The 12894-nt window shown below is 37.2% G+C and overlaps 1 non-coding gene across 1 annotated transcript; it reads right to left on the bottom strand.

The window, feature by feature from the left end:
- Positions 1 to 229: 229 nt before the first annotated feature.
- On the bottom strand, positions 230 to 368 carry LOC115833178. Its single transcript, XR_004028625.1, has one exon. It is a non-coding gene; the product is annotated as a U4 spliceosomal RNA (small nuclear RNA).
- Between the last annotated feature and the right edge of the window lie 12526 nt (positions 369 to 12894).

The raw sequence follows: 12894 nt of genomic DNA, 5'->3' as shown, positions 1-12894 counted from the left end.
GTAAGGGTCTTAGAAGTGTAAGGCTCTGAAAACTTGTAATTTGACTTGCAAGGGTCTTAGAACTGCATATTGCACCATCGTTAATTACACAGCTGGGCAAGTTAAACAGAGGAGGTTTGTAAAATTAAGTGACCGTACATTCAACACAAAGTCAAATGTAAAGTCCTTTACATGGAGCTAAGTTTTTTCTGTTCGTTTGTTTTCGTTTTTTTCAACAAAAATGGTTCATTCTCTGTAGAGACTGTCGAAGATTGCCAATGTCGACCATATTTCAAGTCGTCATGGCCGAGTATTGGGGAAAGTTTTATTCGCAATACTTGCACCTCAGATAAACCTCATCAGCTACGATGCTTCCACTGTGCAAAGGTGGAGCTAAGTTTTTACACAGTATAATCACCTAGCAGCCAAATGGAAGAGGATAAGGTAAACTTTAAAATGTATAATTAGGGGTCTTTCGTTTGTATCTCTAAGGCAAAACTGGAAATAAGAGAACTAGGACAAAACAACACTAATTGAGATTTTTCCCAGATGTTCTTTTTATTCCAAGAACTGGCATGAACTGCTTGAGAGTTGAAAACAAGTTTTTCTCAAAGCTTAAAATAGGAAATAACAGTAATATAGCTAAGGATCATTCTAAAATAGTCTATACTACTTCCATAATGGATTCATGAGAACAGGAGAAGAAAACTGATTAACATTAAGATTCTAGAACCTAGAACAGCAGCTCACAAATCTTTTGGTGTCAGGACCCCTTTATACCCTTAAATATTATTAATGAATCCACATGTCATTTTTGTGTATAGCTGTCAAAATTTATGGTATTAGGAATTCAAACTTAGCAATATTTAAACTTAGTTATTCTATTCCAGTTATTAATTAACTATAATTACACATGATAGCAAAAATAACTTATTTAAAAGATTACACTTTCCCAAACAAAAATGTTTATTGAGAAATAGTGGCTTTATATTTTTGTGCATCTCTTTAATGTCTGACTTACTACAAGGCAGCTAGATTCTCATAACTGTTTTTATACACAATCTTTTGTGATATATCGTTTAGCTCCTGGAAGACTTCACTGGAAGACTTTATTCTCTTGAGATATGGAAAGTGAAAAAAGCAGATATCATAATATTATTATGATTTTTTTTAATCTCTAGGACGCTTGTATTGTAACATGGTTCACACTTTGAGAATTGCTTGTCTGGAACAATGCCCCAGCAGACAGTAGATGTTAAAGTAATGCTTTTGAATGAATGAATGTAAATCTCAGTGGCAACTTGCCATAAAAGTTTGTCCTTAAACTGCATTCACTGTCATCTTGGGGAATAATCAATTAGACAAGTTCCTGTGTTTAGACTGCCACGTTCATTAAGTCCTCAGGGTTAGAAGTCTTGAGAGCATTGACTAACCTCTGCTGTAATAATCTGGATCTCAGGGCAAGAGAACGTGGCTACGGCGAAACATAAGTGAGATCAAACTTCAACACAAATATCCAGGAAGGACTGTCACAGCTAAAAAGCTCTTTGAACTCTTAACAATACAACCAGTTAGGGTTCTATCATACAGAATGTAACCCCCAAAGATATCAAAAATCTTATTTTAATATAAAGAATATTGTATTGACAATATACTATATTACAGTGAGTCTAGACACTACATTAAAGTGTGAGATAAATATATATATTTAACTTATAAACATATATGCATACATAAATTCTAGCTGTGCTTAAATTAAATTAAGTTAAAATTATTATTAAAATATTATTTAAGATTCGAGACCAAAAGAAAGATTATCATATAGAATCCTCATGAACTTTCTGTTTAAAAATAATGAGTTTTTGTTGTGCCATTTACCTTTTTCAATGTAATCTCTTCACTAATATAAAATACCAAAATCTTAATGTCTCATATATCCTGGGAAAGGTGCTTTACTACTTTAACCTTTTCAATATTTTGTAATATGATTGTCATGCCTTTCTACTTCACTTATAGTTTACAGCCTTGGTGAACTGTGGGGAAGAAATTAGATAGTAAAGGGAAAAAAATTACAAAATGCTAAAGATTAAAGGCATCAGCTCTAAATATTAAACTGTCATTTTATTCATCTTATAAAAGACAATAATTTTGGTAGTCATATTTTGGGAGAGACTTTGTGCTAAAGAAAGATAACTCTAATATGATATAATTTGGTGGAATACATGCATGTATAAGGGTTTGTGGGTGTTTGTGTTTGGACATGTGTAAGAAAATAGCACTTTATAGAAGAAGGACTATGTTTTATTTGATTGTCAGGCTTGTGCAATAATCTCAAAGCAAGGATTCAAATTTAAATTTACAGAAGAGCAGGCAAAGTTGCTAGGTTGAAGAAATTGAATCTAAGCCTATTCATTCATGGTCAGGGGGATGGATGTATAGGTCTATAAAGACCAAAAGACAGCTATATTTGGCTAAATAAAAAAGAAAAAGTGAATATGGGTGGTAAATATTACACTTTAGAAAATAATGTAACATTTATATTAATTGCTGAGAAAAGGCTGATATAGTTAGATCAGATAATCTGAAAAAGAGAGCTTGGTTTGAAAGCTTGACACTAGGCTGAAAAGAAGAGAAATAGAATGGTAGGAAAAGCTGCTCTGTAAGACTGATGCTTCACTTACATCCAAACTCATGGGTTACAATAATATCAGACAAAGAAAGCCTGCACATCTTGCTGGCTCATAAATGCATTTACTTGCACTCTGCGTTCTCTCTTTCTCTACATACATTTGCAGATGTATATATCTTCATTAAAAGTCAATCAAGGAGAGCATTTCTATTTCTAGCTGAAAAGCAGTTTTCATGTATTGGTAAGTAAACTACTTTATTGTGTGCATATTATTGCAATGTAACTCAGAGAATGGTGTTAGATAAGACATTTCTTTCTGTTTTGTTTAATCCAAGAGATTTTAACGAAAAGGTGAACTAAAACGGATAAATATTAAGACTTAACAACAGAAAAATTACTTCGCCTTAGAAAGTTGGATAAATAAAGCGACCAGAGCTTTCTGAAACCTATACGCCTTCCAGAGCATTTTTAAAAAATTCTCAGATAAATAATGAGCATTTCTAAAAGAATAAGCATTTTCTAAATAATAAAAATAAATAAACCATGCTTATTTGTACCTACACTAAAATATAGTAATGTAAAGAAAGTTTACATGTGTACTCCTTTGTTAATCCACAAACCCCTAGGTAAATTATAATCACTTTAATACGTGTTAAAATATGAATACAGATTTTTCTTTTGTAAATTTTGTCATATGAATATTCAGTTACATATTTTTATGAAATTTATTTATATTAAGTACATATTTTATCATATATGGAGTATAGAACATTTAGTCTTTTCATGCATAAATCACCATTAAAATAATTTGAAACTTAAAGATACTATCTGGTCCAGATACTGAAGCACAGATATCTATCTTTAAAAAAAAAATACAACTGAACTAGTTGGACTGTATGAGAATAATAACAAATAAAGAAAATATGTATTACCGAAAGCATTGCACCCAGGATACCTCATCTCATTTCTACCCTCACTGCTACCTCTTCCTACCATCTTCACTTTCTTTTTATCCTGCAGCTTTATACTACATCTGGACTAATCATCCACTTCTTTGTCCCTTCAGCTAATATTTGAAGATAAATCTCAGTAAGGTAACACATTACTATAATAATCACAGAGTAATTATTTTACCATCATCATTTATTTACTTACTTTTGTCCTTTTTATTAAAAAGAGATAAACTTTTTTTTTTTTGAGACGGAGTCTCGCTCTGTCGCCCAGACTGGAGTTCAGTGGCGCGATCTCCGCTCACTGCAAGCTCCGCCCCACGGGGTTCACGCCATTCTCCTGCCTCAGCCTCCCGAGTAGCTGGGACTACAGGCGCCCGCTACCTCGCCCGGCTAATTTTTTGTATTTTTAGTAGAGACGGGTTTCACCATGTTAGCCAGGATGGTCTTGATCTCCTGACCTCGTGATCTGCCCGCCTCGGCCTCCCAAAGTGCTGGGATTACAGGCTTGAGCCACCGCGCCCGGCAAAAAGAGATAAATTAAGTCATAAAAGTCACGTAAAGTTTAGTAAATTAAATATGCCAAAAATTAGCAAATTTTTAAATTAAAATTTAGTAAATTAAAATATGTTAAAAATTAGCAAATTTTTGTGAAGAGCAAACAGGCCTTAAAAATAAGTTTGCAGAAGGCTGTCAGCAAGAAGGTAAAATACAAAGCCATACTTTCCCAGACGGCACATCAATTTCACAACACAAGGAAAAACTATTCCCTATGAAAAATCCAAGAACCAGTTGAAAAGCTCTTGCACTGTAGCACACAAAAGCAGCCGCATAGAAGCTGGTAGGAAAATTTTAAGCACCCTCACACTGTTATCTTTCCCCATTGCACAACATGACCATGGGAAGATAAACCCTAGATCAAAATTTCTCCCTGGAGAAAAAAAAAAAAAAAAAAAAAAAGGAAAGGAGTAGAGCATATGTCCAACGTTCTGACTTTCTGGAGACTGACCAAGTGATACTGACAGAAGATGATCTCAGGTTGGGGGCTGCTGAGAACAAAAAAAGATGGTGATTTTTAATAGCACATATTCATATATCAGAGCCTCTTTCTCTCGCTCTGCACAGATCGAGCTTGCAGAAACCTCCATATTCCAGTTTCTCCCTGGAGAAGGAAAGAGTTTGGATGATGTAACCAACATTCCAAATTGTATGGGCTTGACCCAGGAATTGGCTTCTGTTTTGCCAGTCTGAAGAGTGCTAATGAGATCAAGCATACTTTGCATGACTGGGAAACATTGAAAAGAGCAACAGCTTGAAGTGTAGCTTGAAGTGTGCACTTACCTCTTGCAACTTGTCCCTCAGCACAGTGCCACATGATTGGGAAGAAACTTCCCTTCCCAGCTTATCCTGGGGGAGGAAAAGCACTGGACCTGGCATGCAACATTCCAATTTTTCAGCGGGATGCACCAAGGACTGGCTTCTGTCTCAACTCTGTGGGAACACTGGTAGGACCTAGCATACTCTAGATGCCTGAATGCTAAGAACAGGGCAAAAGTTTAGGCTAGTACAAACTCGCCCAACAGAGGCCTACTCCCAGCTCAGCACAACGTAGTCAAGAAGACTCCCAGTGACTGGCTTATCTCTGGGGAGAGAAAGATATGACTAACACATTTGTCAAATTTAAAACTTTTTAGGTGGTTGCCTGAGGGAATGAACTAAGTCTCACCTGTCTCAGAGCATAGGTGGATTCTGACACACTGTAGATGCCTGGGGGATCTGATAACAGAAAAATGAGTTTGTGCATGCTGCTACTCCAGAAGGCACATGGTACAGCCAATAGATGCCAGAGGAAGCAAGAAATTATACATTTCTAAAAACAGAAAGCAGAAAATCATGTTCAAAATGTACATGCACAAGTCCAGAGAGGATGCATGTAGGGACCAGCCCCACAGGGTCGGTGGGTCTCTCTCCATGTGTGGAGATGAGAGAGTGTAGAAATAAAGACACAAGACAAAGAGATAAAAGAAAAGGCAGCTGGGCCCGGGGGACCACTACCACCAAGTCGCGGAGACCAGTAGTGGCCCCGAATGTCTGGCTGCACTGTTATTTATTGGATACAAAGCAAAAGGGGCAGGGTAAAGAGCGTGAGTCATCTCCAGTGATAGGTAAGGTCACGTAGGTCACGTGTCCACTGGACAGGGGACCCTTCCCTGCCTGGCAGCTGAGGCAGAGAGAGAGAGGGAGAGAGAGAGACAGCTTACGCCATTATTTCTGCATATCAGAGACTTTTAGTACTTTCACTAATTTTGCTACCGTTATCTAAAAGGCAGAGCCAGGTGTACAGGATGGAACATGAAGGCAGACTAGGAGCATGACCACTGAAGCACAGCATCACAGCGAGACGATTAGGCCTCCGGATAACTGCGGGCGAGCCTGACTGATGTCAGGCCCTCCACAAGAAGTGGAGGAGTAGAGTCTTCTCCAAACTCCCAGGGGAAAGGGAGACTCCCTCTCCCGGTCCACGAAGTAGCTGGTGTTTTTCCTTGCCGGTAGACCACGGTCCACCTGGCAAAGGGCGTCTTCCCAGACGCTGGCGTTACCACTAGACCAAGGAGCCCTCTGGTGGCCCTATCTGGGCATAACAAAAGGCTCGCACTCTTGTCTTCTGGTCATTTCTCACTGTGTCCCCTCAGCTCCTATCTCTGTATGGCCTGCTTTTTCCTAGGTTATGATTATAGAGCGAGGATTATTATAATATTGGAATAAAGAGCAATTGCTACAAACTAATGATTAATGATATTCATATATAATCATGTCTGTGATCTAGATCTAGTATAACTCTTGTTGTTTTATATATTTTATTATACTGGAACAGCTCGTGCCCTCGGTCTCTTGCCTCGGCGCCTGGATGGCTTGCCGCCTACAGATGCATACACAGAGAGGTCTTAAAGACCCCATGAATCTCTGGCTAGGCTAATGATGAGTGCCTTCTCCTATAGGAGGCCACACTGGGAGGACTTGGAGAGAAGGCCGTTTTTCTTATCATCTGTAGATACCAAAACAAGGAGTAAATAAAAATAAAGTAATAAGGAAACATGATCCACACATAGGAACAAATGAGTTACTCAGGGTGAAAAAAGGATGCTAAACATCAACATAAAAGCACATGAAAGCATAAACAAGCTGATAAAGGAAAATATATAGACAGTACAAAATGTTATACTATAAAGGTAGTATGTGAACTACTTTTAATCCTAGTATACAAATTAAATGATTAATGTATAAAAATAAAAAATGCTAAGGGATAAAACGTATAAGAATATGTAACGTGACAAATGCAATAAAATGTAGAGCAGGAAGTGTAAAAGTATAAAGGTTTTGTATGCCATTAAAGTTTTTATTAACTACTTAAGTATACTTATAACAGTTATACTGTTACTATAAGCACTATGTTGTAGAGAAGATCTCCAGAATTTTTTCATCTTCCTTAACTGAACTATCATAGATCAACACAAATCTAACCAACACCCAACAAGCAGATCCTCATAGCCAACCTAGCTTATATCAGCTATAATTGTACAGTACAGTATGGTTTACTATAACAGTAATAACAGAAGGTAGATATCGTGTGTGGCCTTACCACAATAAAAAATAACTAATAAATAAAATGAAAACAAAAGACAGTTTTCATTGGGCTTATATTCTAGAAACATAAAAATCGTGAAAATGTTAAGTGAAAATAATTTAACTAATGTTTTCAGACTTTTTTCTATTTTATTTTTCAAAAATTGTACCTTGATCTACAAGGCAATTGAAATTCTGGTCTTTCTCTTTCTGTTGCGTGTGTCCTTGGTGCTGGAACCAGAGTTTTAGGGCATCCCACAGTGCAAGAGATTCAATAATTTTTCCAAAGCACTCTCTAACTGAGGAGTCAAAGTGCTTCTTTGCCAGAGCTGAGAGAGACTGGCGAGGGATAATCATCTCCCTTTGATATTGTTTGGCTCTTTGTCCCCACCCAAATCTTATGTTGAATTATAATTCTGATCATAAAAAGTGTATGTCACTTCCGCCCTTCACTCTCTCTCCTGCCACCATGTGAAGGCATGCTTGTTTCTCCTTTACCCTTCTGCCATGATTGTAAGTTTCCTGAGGCCTCTCCAGCCATGCCTCCTGTACAACCTGTGGAAATATGAATCAATTAAACTTCTTTTCTTTATAAATGACCCAGTCTTAGGTAGTTCTTTATAGCAGTGTGAGAACAGACTAATACACCTTTCTACATTTTTTGCTTCCTTGGCTCTTTCCAGCCTAGAAATATTAACAGTTCAGATACCTCTGCAGTCTCATATAGGGAAAGTTCTTCTCAGCCTGAACTTGAGAAGAGAAAATGATAGTAAAAGGTAACTTCCCCAAAGGCACTGTGGCTTCCATGGAGAAATCCAGACACTCTACCTCTTGCTCGTCTTAAATGTAGCCAGCACCGAATACCCACCCTCCATGGCTTCTTCTGCTAATGCCCTAATTTTCACTCCTACAGCTGCATCTAACCAGAAGCCAGAGGACACAATAACCCATATAGAATATGAAAGCCAGGGTTCCAGAACACAGATCATAGTGGAAGAAAGTACAGAGTAAAATCAAGTGGAGTAGAAGGTAAATGAAACCTGGGGACCACATTAGGGATAGAAACACTCTGGCATAAAAATGTATTTTCTTCTATTATGCAATAAAATCTCCCTCTTACAAAATGGCTTTACTCCCCCTTGGTAAAGGGCATAAAAAGGAAGAAGCAATCTCATAGATTCTGGAACAAGGATAGGGACGACTAGCTTCAGAATCCTTTGGGTAACGTTACTTAACTGTTTCTTGACCTTGAATGACAGAAGCACAATTTTATGGTAGACTTCATTTTCTATTGAGTCAGATTGATGAAAAAGCACGCTTTTTTTTTTTTCTCTGACAACCACCATTTGTATTCCCATAAAGAGTCTCTTCAAAATTTCAGAAAACTGAATGAGTCTTTGCTGTCAGGAAAAGAGCAATTTGTGAAATGATAGCTGCAATAATTTTGAAGACTCTATATAGACGTTGGTCAACTATTCATGCATAGGGTGGAGAAAATGAGAACCAAGAAGTTCTTTTTCTAACTCGGCCAGGGTTCACTTACTAAATGAGTTTCTTTGTGCCTTGGCAGTTGAGTCTGCCCAGCTGGATGTAATTAAGTGGATAGTTGAGCCAGAGAGATCTCATCAACAGAAATACCTTCACTGTCCACTAAGCAGGGATTTAAACTATGTTAACTATGAATGTGCCCCTTAAAACTTTAAATACAAAACTATATTGCATCATAATGAAATACCTTCACTGTCCACAAAGCAGGAATTTGTACTATGATGACTATGAATATGCCTCTTACAACTTTAGAAACAAAAATCGTAATGTATTATTTAAATACAAATAATAATGTTTTATTGGCTTTGCCATTAAAAGTAATGGCAAAACCACAATCATTTTTGCACCAAGAGTCAGTAACAGTTCAATAGAGATCATTAGTTTAAAACAGTTGTTAAAATGTTGGATATCTCAAAGGATTGCTAAAGAGTGGAGACTAATAGAAATTTCTTTTTTTTTTTTTTTTGAGACGGAGTCTCGCTGTCGCCCAGGCTGGAGTGCAGTGGCGTGATCTTGGCTCACTGCAAGCTCTGCCTCCCAGGTTCACGCCATTCTCCTGCCTCAGCCTCCCGAGTAGCTGGGACTACAGGCACCCGCCACCACGCCCAGCTAAGTTTTTGTATTTTTAGTAGAGACGGGGTTTCACCGTGGTCTCGATCTCCTGACCTCGTGATCCACCCGCCTTGGCCTCCCAAAGTGCTGGGATTACAGGCATGAGCCACCGTGCCCGGCCGACTAATAGAATTTCAACTTCGGAACACCCATGGTACTTTCACAATTAAAGACTTTAGATCCATTAATTAAATTTACTTCCCATATTTTACAATTCTGAATTCAAAGTTTAGATAAATATTTTTAGAAAGGAAAGTCAAGTCACTTATTGTTTACAATTCTAGACGCATGCAAATGCACTATGCTTCCAGCATTATGAGGGCAGAAAACCAACCTGTCTATTCATCCAAGTAGATTTAGGAACCATCATACTATCACCTCATCATTGGTCTTCATTACATATTTGTTGAATAAATGAATAAAAGGAAAAAATGAAGAAAGAAAACACTATCTTATCACAACCAAAAGAGTAAAATTTTGTCCCTTTTAAAAAATTATTTGCTGCATCCCCAGAATCTAGATCAATACTTTGCACATACAAGTGATCAGTAAATACACGTTGAATAAACAAGTCTTAGATTATCTATTTATGCCTTAGTCAATCTACTGTTTAGGTTACTGTATGAAAAGTTTATGTATTTGTTGATCTGAAGCTGCTAGAGATATAGCTTTACATCCCAATTTGCTCTGATTTTTTTTTCATGCTCTGTTTTGAATGAATCTGGCTATTTGACTTCTTCAGTTTATTCTCAATCCTTATATTCACCTTAGTGGAAGAAAATAACAGGTCAGAAGCCCTTATTGTTTAATGGTTTGTAGTGCTTTCTTGGAGTTGCTCTGTTGGCAATATCTGTTTCAGTTACATAAATGAGAGTCTGGAAAAGCAGAAAAACGATTGATTGAGGGTTCCTCTGAGACAGCTGCAGCCTTGTTTTACATTGTTCTTATTTAAAATGTGAAAGAATTGTAGTTCTGCCAGGTCCAACATACAAGTATTTCTAGGAAAGACATTTTGTACTTTCAGAAACCAAAGCATAATTTTAATGGACTTTAATGCATTTTAAATGTTTATAAAGTTATGTCATATTATTTTGCATATAATTACCACTTTTGACATTTCAGACTATCATTCACAGATAACAAGAAAGAAACAAATACTCAGTACTTTCTTGAATTAAGTTGCCAATTTTTGTTTTTCCATTACAGCACAGAAAATAAATAAATAAATAAGGATAGTTATATCAAATGATATGTTCTGTTATTAGGCAATGTTCTCTTATTCTGAAAATTCATGCTGTTTTTCTTGAGTTACTTTCCAATCCAAATATCTTCATAAACATGCTAATATAAAAATATTCATCAGAGATCAAATATACCATTTATTCTTGGCCTTGGTTTCGGTTCTGGAGCATTAACTCAAATATGTAGAAATTAACTATTTTTCTCCATAACTGTTTAATTTCTCATAATTTATCACTCACAGTCAGTATCCAGAAAACAAGCATCGTACCTAATGAAATTCATGTAAATTAACAATCACTTCTGATTTATTTCAGTAACTCAGATTTACTCAGTCTCTCCTTTTGTCTCTTTTTAAAATTATTTGCTGCATCCCCAGAGTCTAGATCAATATTTGGCACACACTAGGTGATCAGTAAATACATGTTGAGTAAACAATAACTAGATTATGTCTATTAAGTGGTAAATACTTAGTCTTCCAGAATTTTTGAATGCTCCCTTTATCCAAAGGTACACTCTAGTTCATTAACATTTTTCTCTGTGCCTTGTCTCTATCCTTAGTGCATCTACTGCTGGAGTACCCAAAGTATCTCCCCCTGCTGGTACAGAATCTCCTTTTTTTTTTGAGACGGAGTCTCGCTCTGTCGCCCAGGCTGGAGTGCAGTGGCGCGATTTCGGCTCACTGCAAGCTCCGCCTCCAGGGTTCACGCCATTTTCCTGCCTCAGCCTCGGGAGTAGCTGAGACTACAGGCGCCCGCCACCACGGCCGGCTAATTTTTTTGTATTTTTAGTAGAGACGGAGTTTCACCGTGTTAGCCAGGATGGTCTGGATCTCCTGACGTCGTGATCCGCCCGCCTTGGCCTCCCAAAGAATCTCCTTTTAAGATTACATTCTGTTCTCAGCCCCACGCAAATTTCTACAGACCTTCAGGTAACTCACTGCATCAATACTATAAGCTCTATTGTTTTGGAGGGGGTGTAGATTTGAAGTGGGGCTCACAATAATTTCAGAATTCCATCCCAGGTCCTATAAAAACAAAACAGAAGGGTAGTGACAGTCATGGAGGGGGAAGGGTAGGGTGTGTATAGAATGAGGAATGTTAACAAACTTGGAGGATTTTGTGTCCTGCAATTTCCAACCACTTTGCATCATTTAGATCTCTCACATTTTGTGAAACTTTCTCTAGGGTTTCAAATGGGAAATAGGAAGGTAATTCTCTTTGCTATTTTAATCCATAAGCCTATGATGGTTAAGATATTTTTAATACCGAAGACTTCCAAATGTTAAGACTCAAGCCTCAAAACGGATTAATGTCCTTTCACAAGTTTCTTATATAGTTATTTTATTTACGTCTCTGCACTATTGTATCAGTTACATATTGTGACCATTATGTTGCATTACAATCGCACAACCTGATTGACATGAGTATTAGCTCAGGAATTTGAGTACTTTAGCTGATATAAGCTAGGTTGGCTATGAGGATCTGCTTGTTGGGTGTTGGTTAGATTTGTGTTGATCTATGATAGTTCTGGTGAAGAAATCTAATGCCTCAGTACTCTGGCCCATGTATTTCTAATACTTTACCTTGGACTAGCCTAGGCACGTCCTCGTCATGTTGATAGCAGAGGAAAAGTGCAGTACCTGAAATACTAAACTATTCTTCCTTGTCTCTGTGTCGTGCTTGCTAACATTTCAAGGTGAATGTGATACAGATACACAATGTAATACTCTTTACCCATAAAATCATGTCTTTTGCAGCAACACAGATGGAGTACGATTTACCCATAAAAATTATAAAATTATGTCTTTTGTAGTAACATGGATGGAATTGGTGACCACTATCTTAGAGAAACAACTGAGAAACACAAAGCCAAATACTGTATGTTCTCATTTATAAGCGGGAGTTAAATAATATGTACACATGGTCATAGCATGTGGAATAATAGACACTGGAGATTCAGAATGTTGACAGTGTTGAAGGGGTGTGAGGGAGAAAAAATTACTTAATGGATACTATGTACATTATTTGAGTGATAGTTACACTAAAAGCTCAGACTTCACCACTATGCAATATATCCATGTAATTAAACTGCACTTATACCCTTAGATTTATACAAAAAGAAAGTTAATCAAGTGACTGAGCTCAGAATCAAGGGGCAGTGCAGAAAGCCTTGCCCATTATAGACCACGCTGTAAGGTTACACGTGAAAGTGTATAGATTGAGGAAAGAGCAAAGGGTAATAGCTGGTAGTGCCATCAACTTAGCAAACCCTTTATCTTTTGGGATAGAAATATGTCCTAATTCTTGGATC

The sequence above is a fragment of the Nomascus leucogenys genome, chromosome 25 (assembly GCF_006542625.1).
Source record: "Nomascus leucogenys isolate Asia chromosome 25, Asia_NLE_v1, whole genome shotgun sequence".
NCBI lineage: Eukaryota > Metazoa > Chordata > Mammalia > Primates > Hylobatidae > Nomascus > Nomascus leucogenys.
This window is presented reverse-complemented; position numbering and strand designations above follow the sequence as displayed.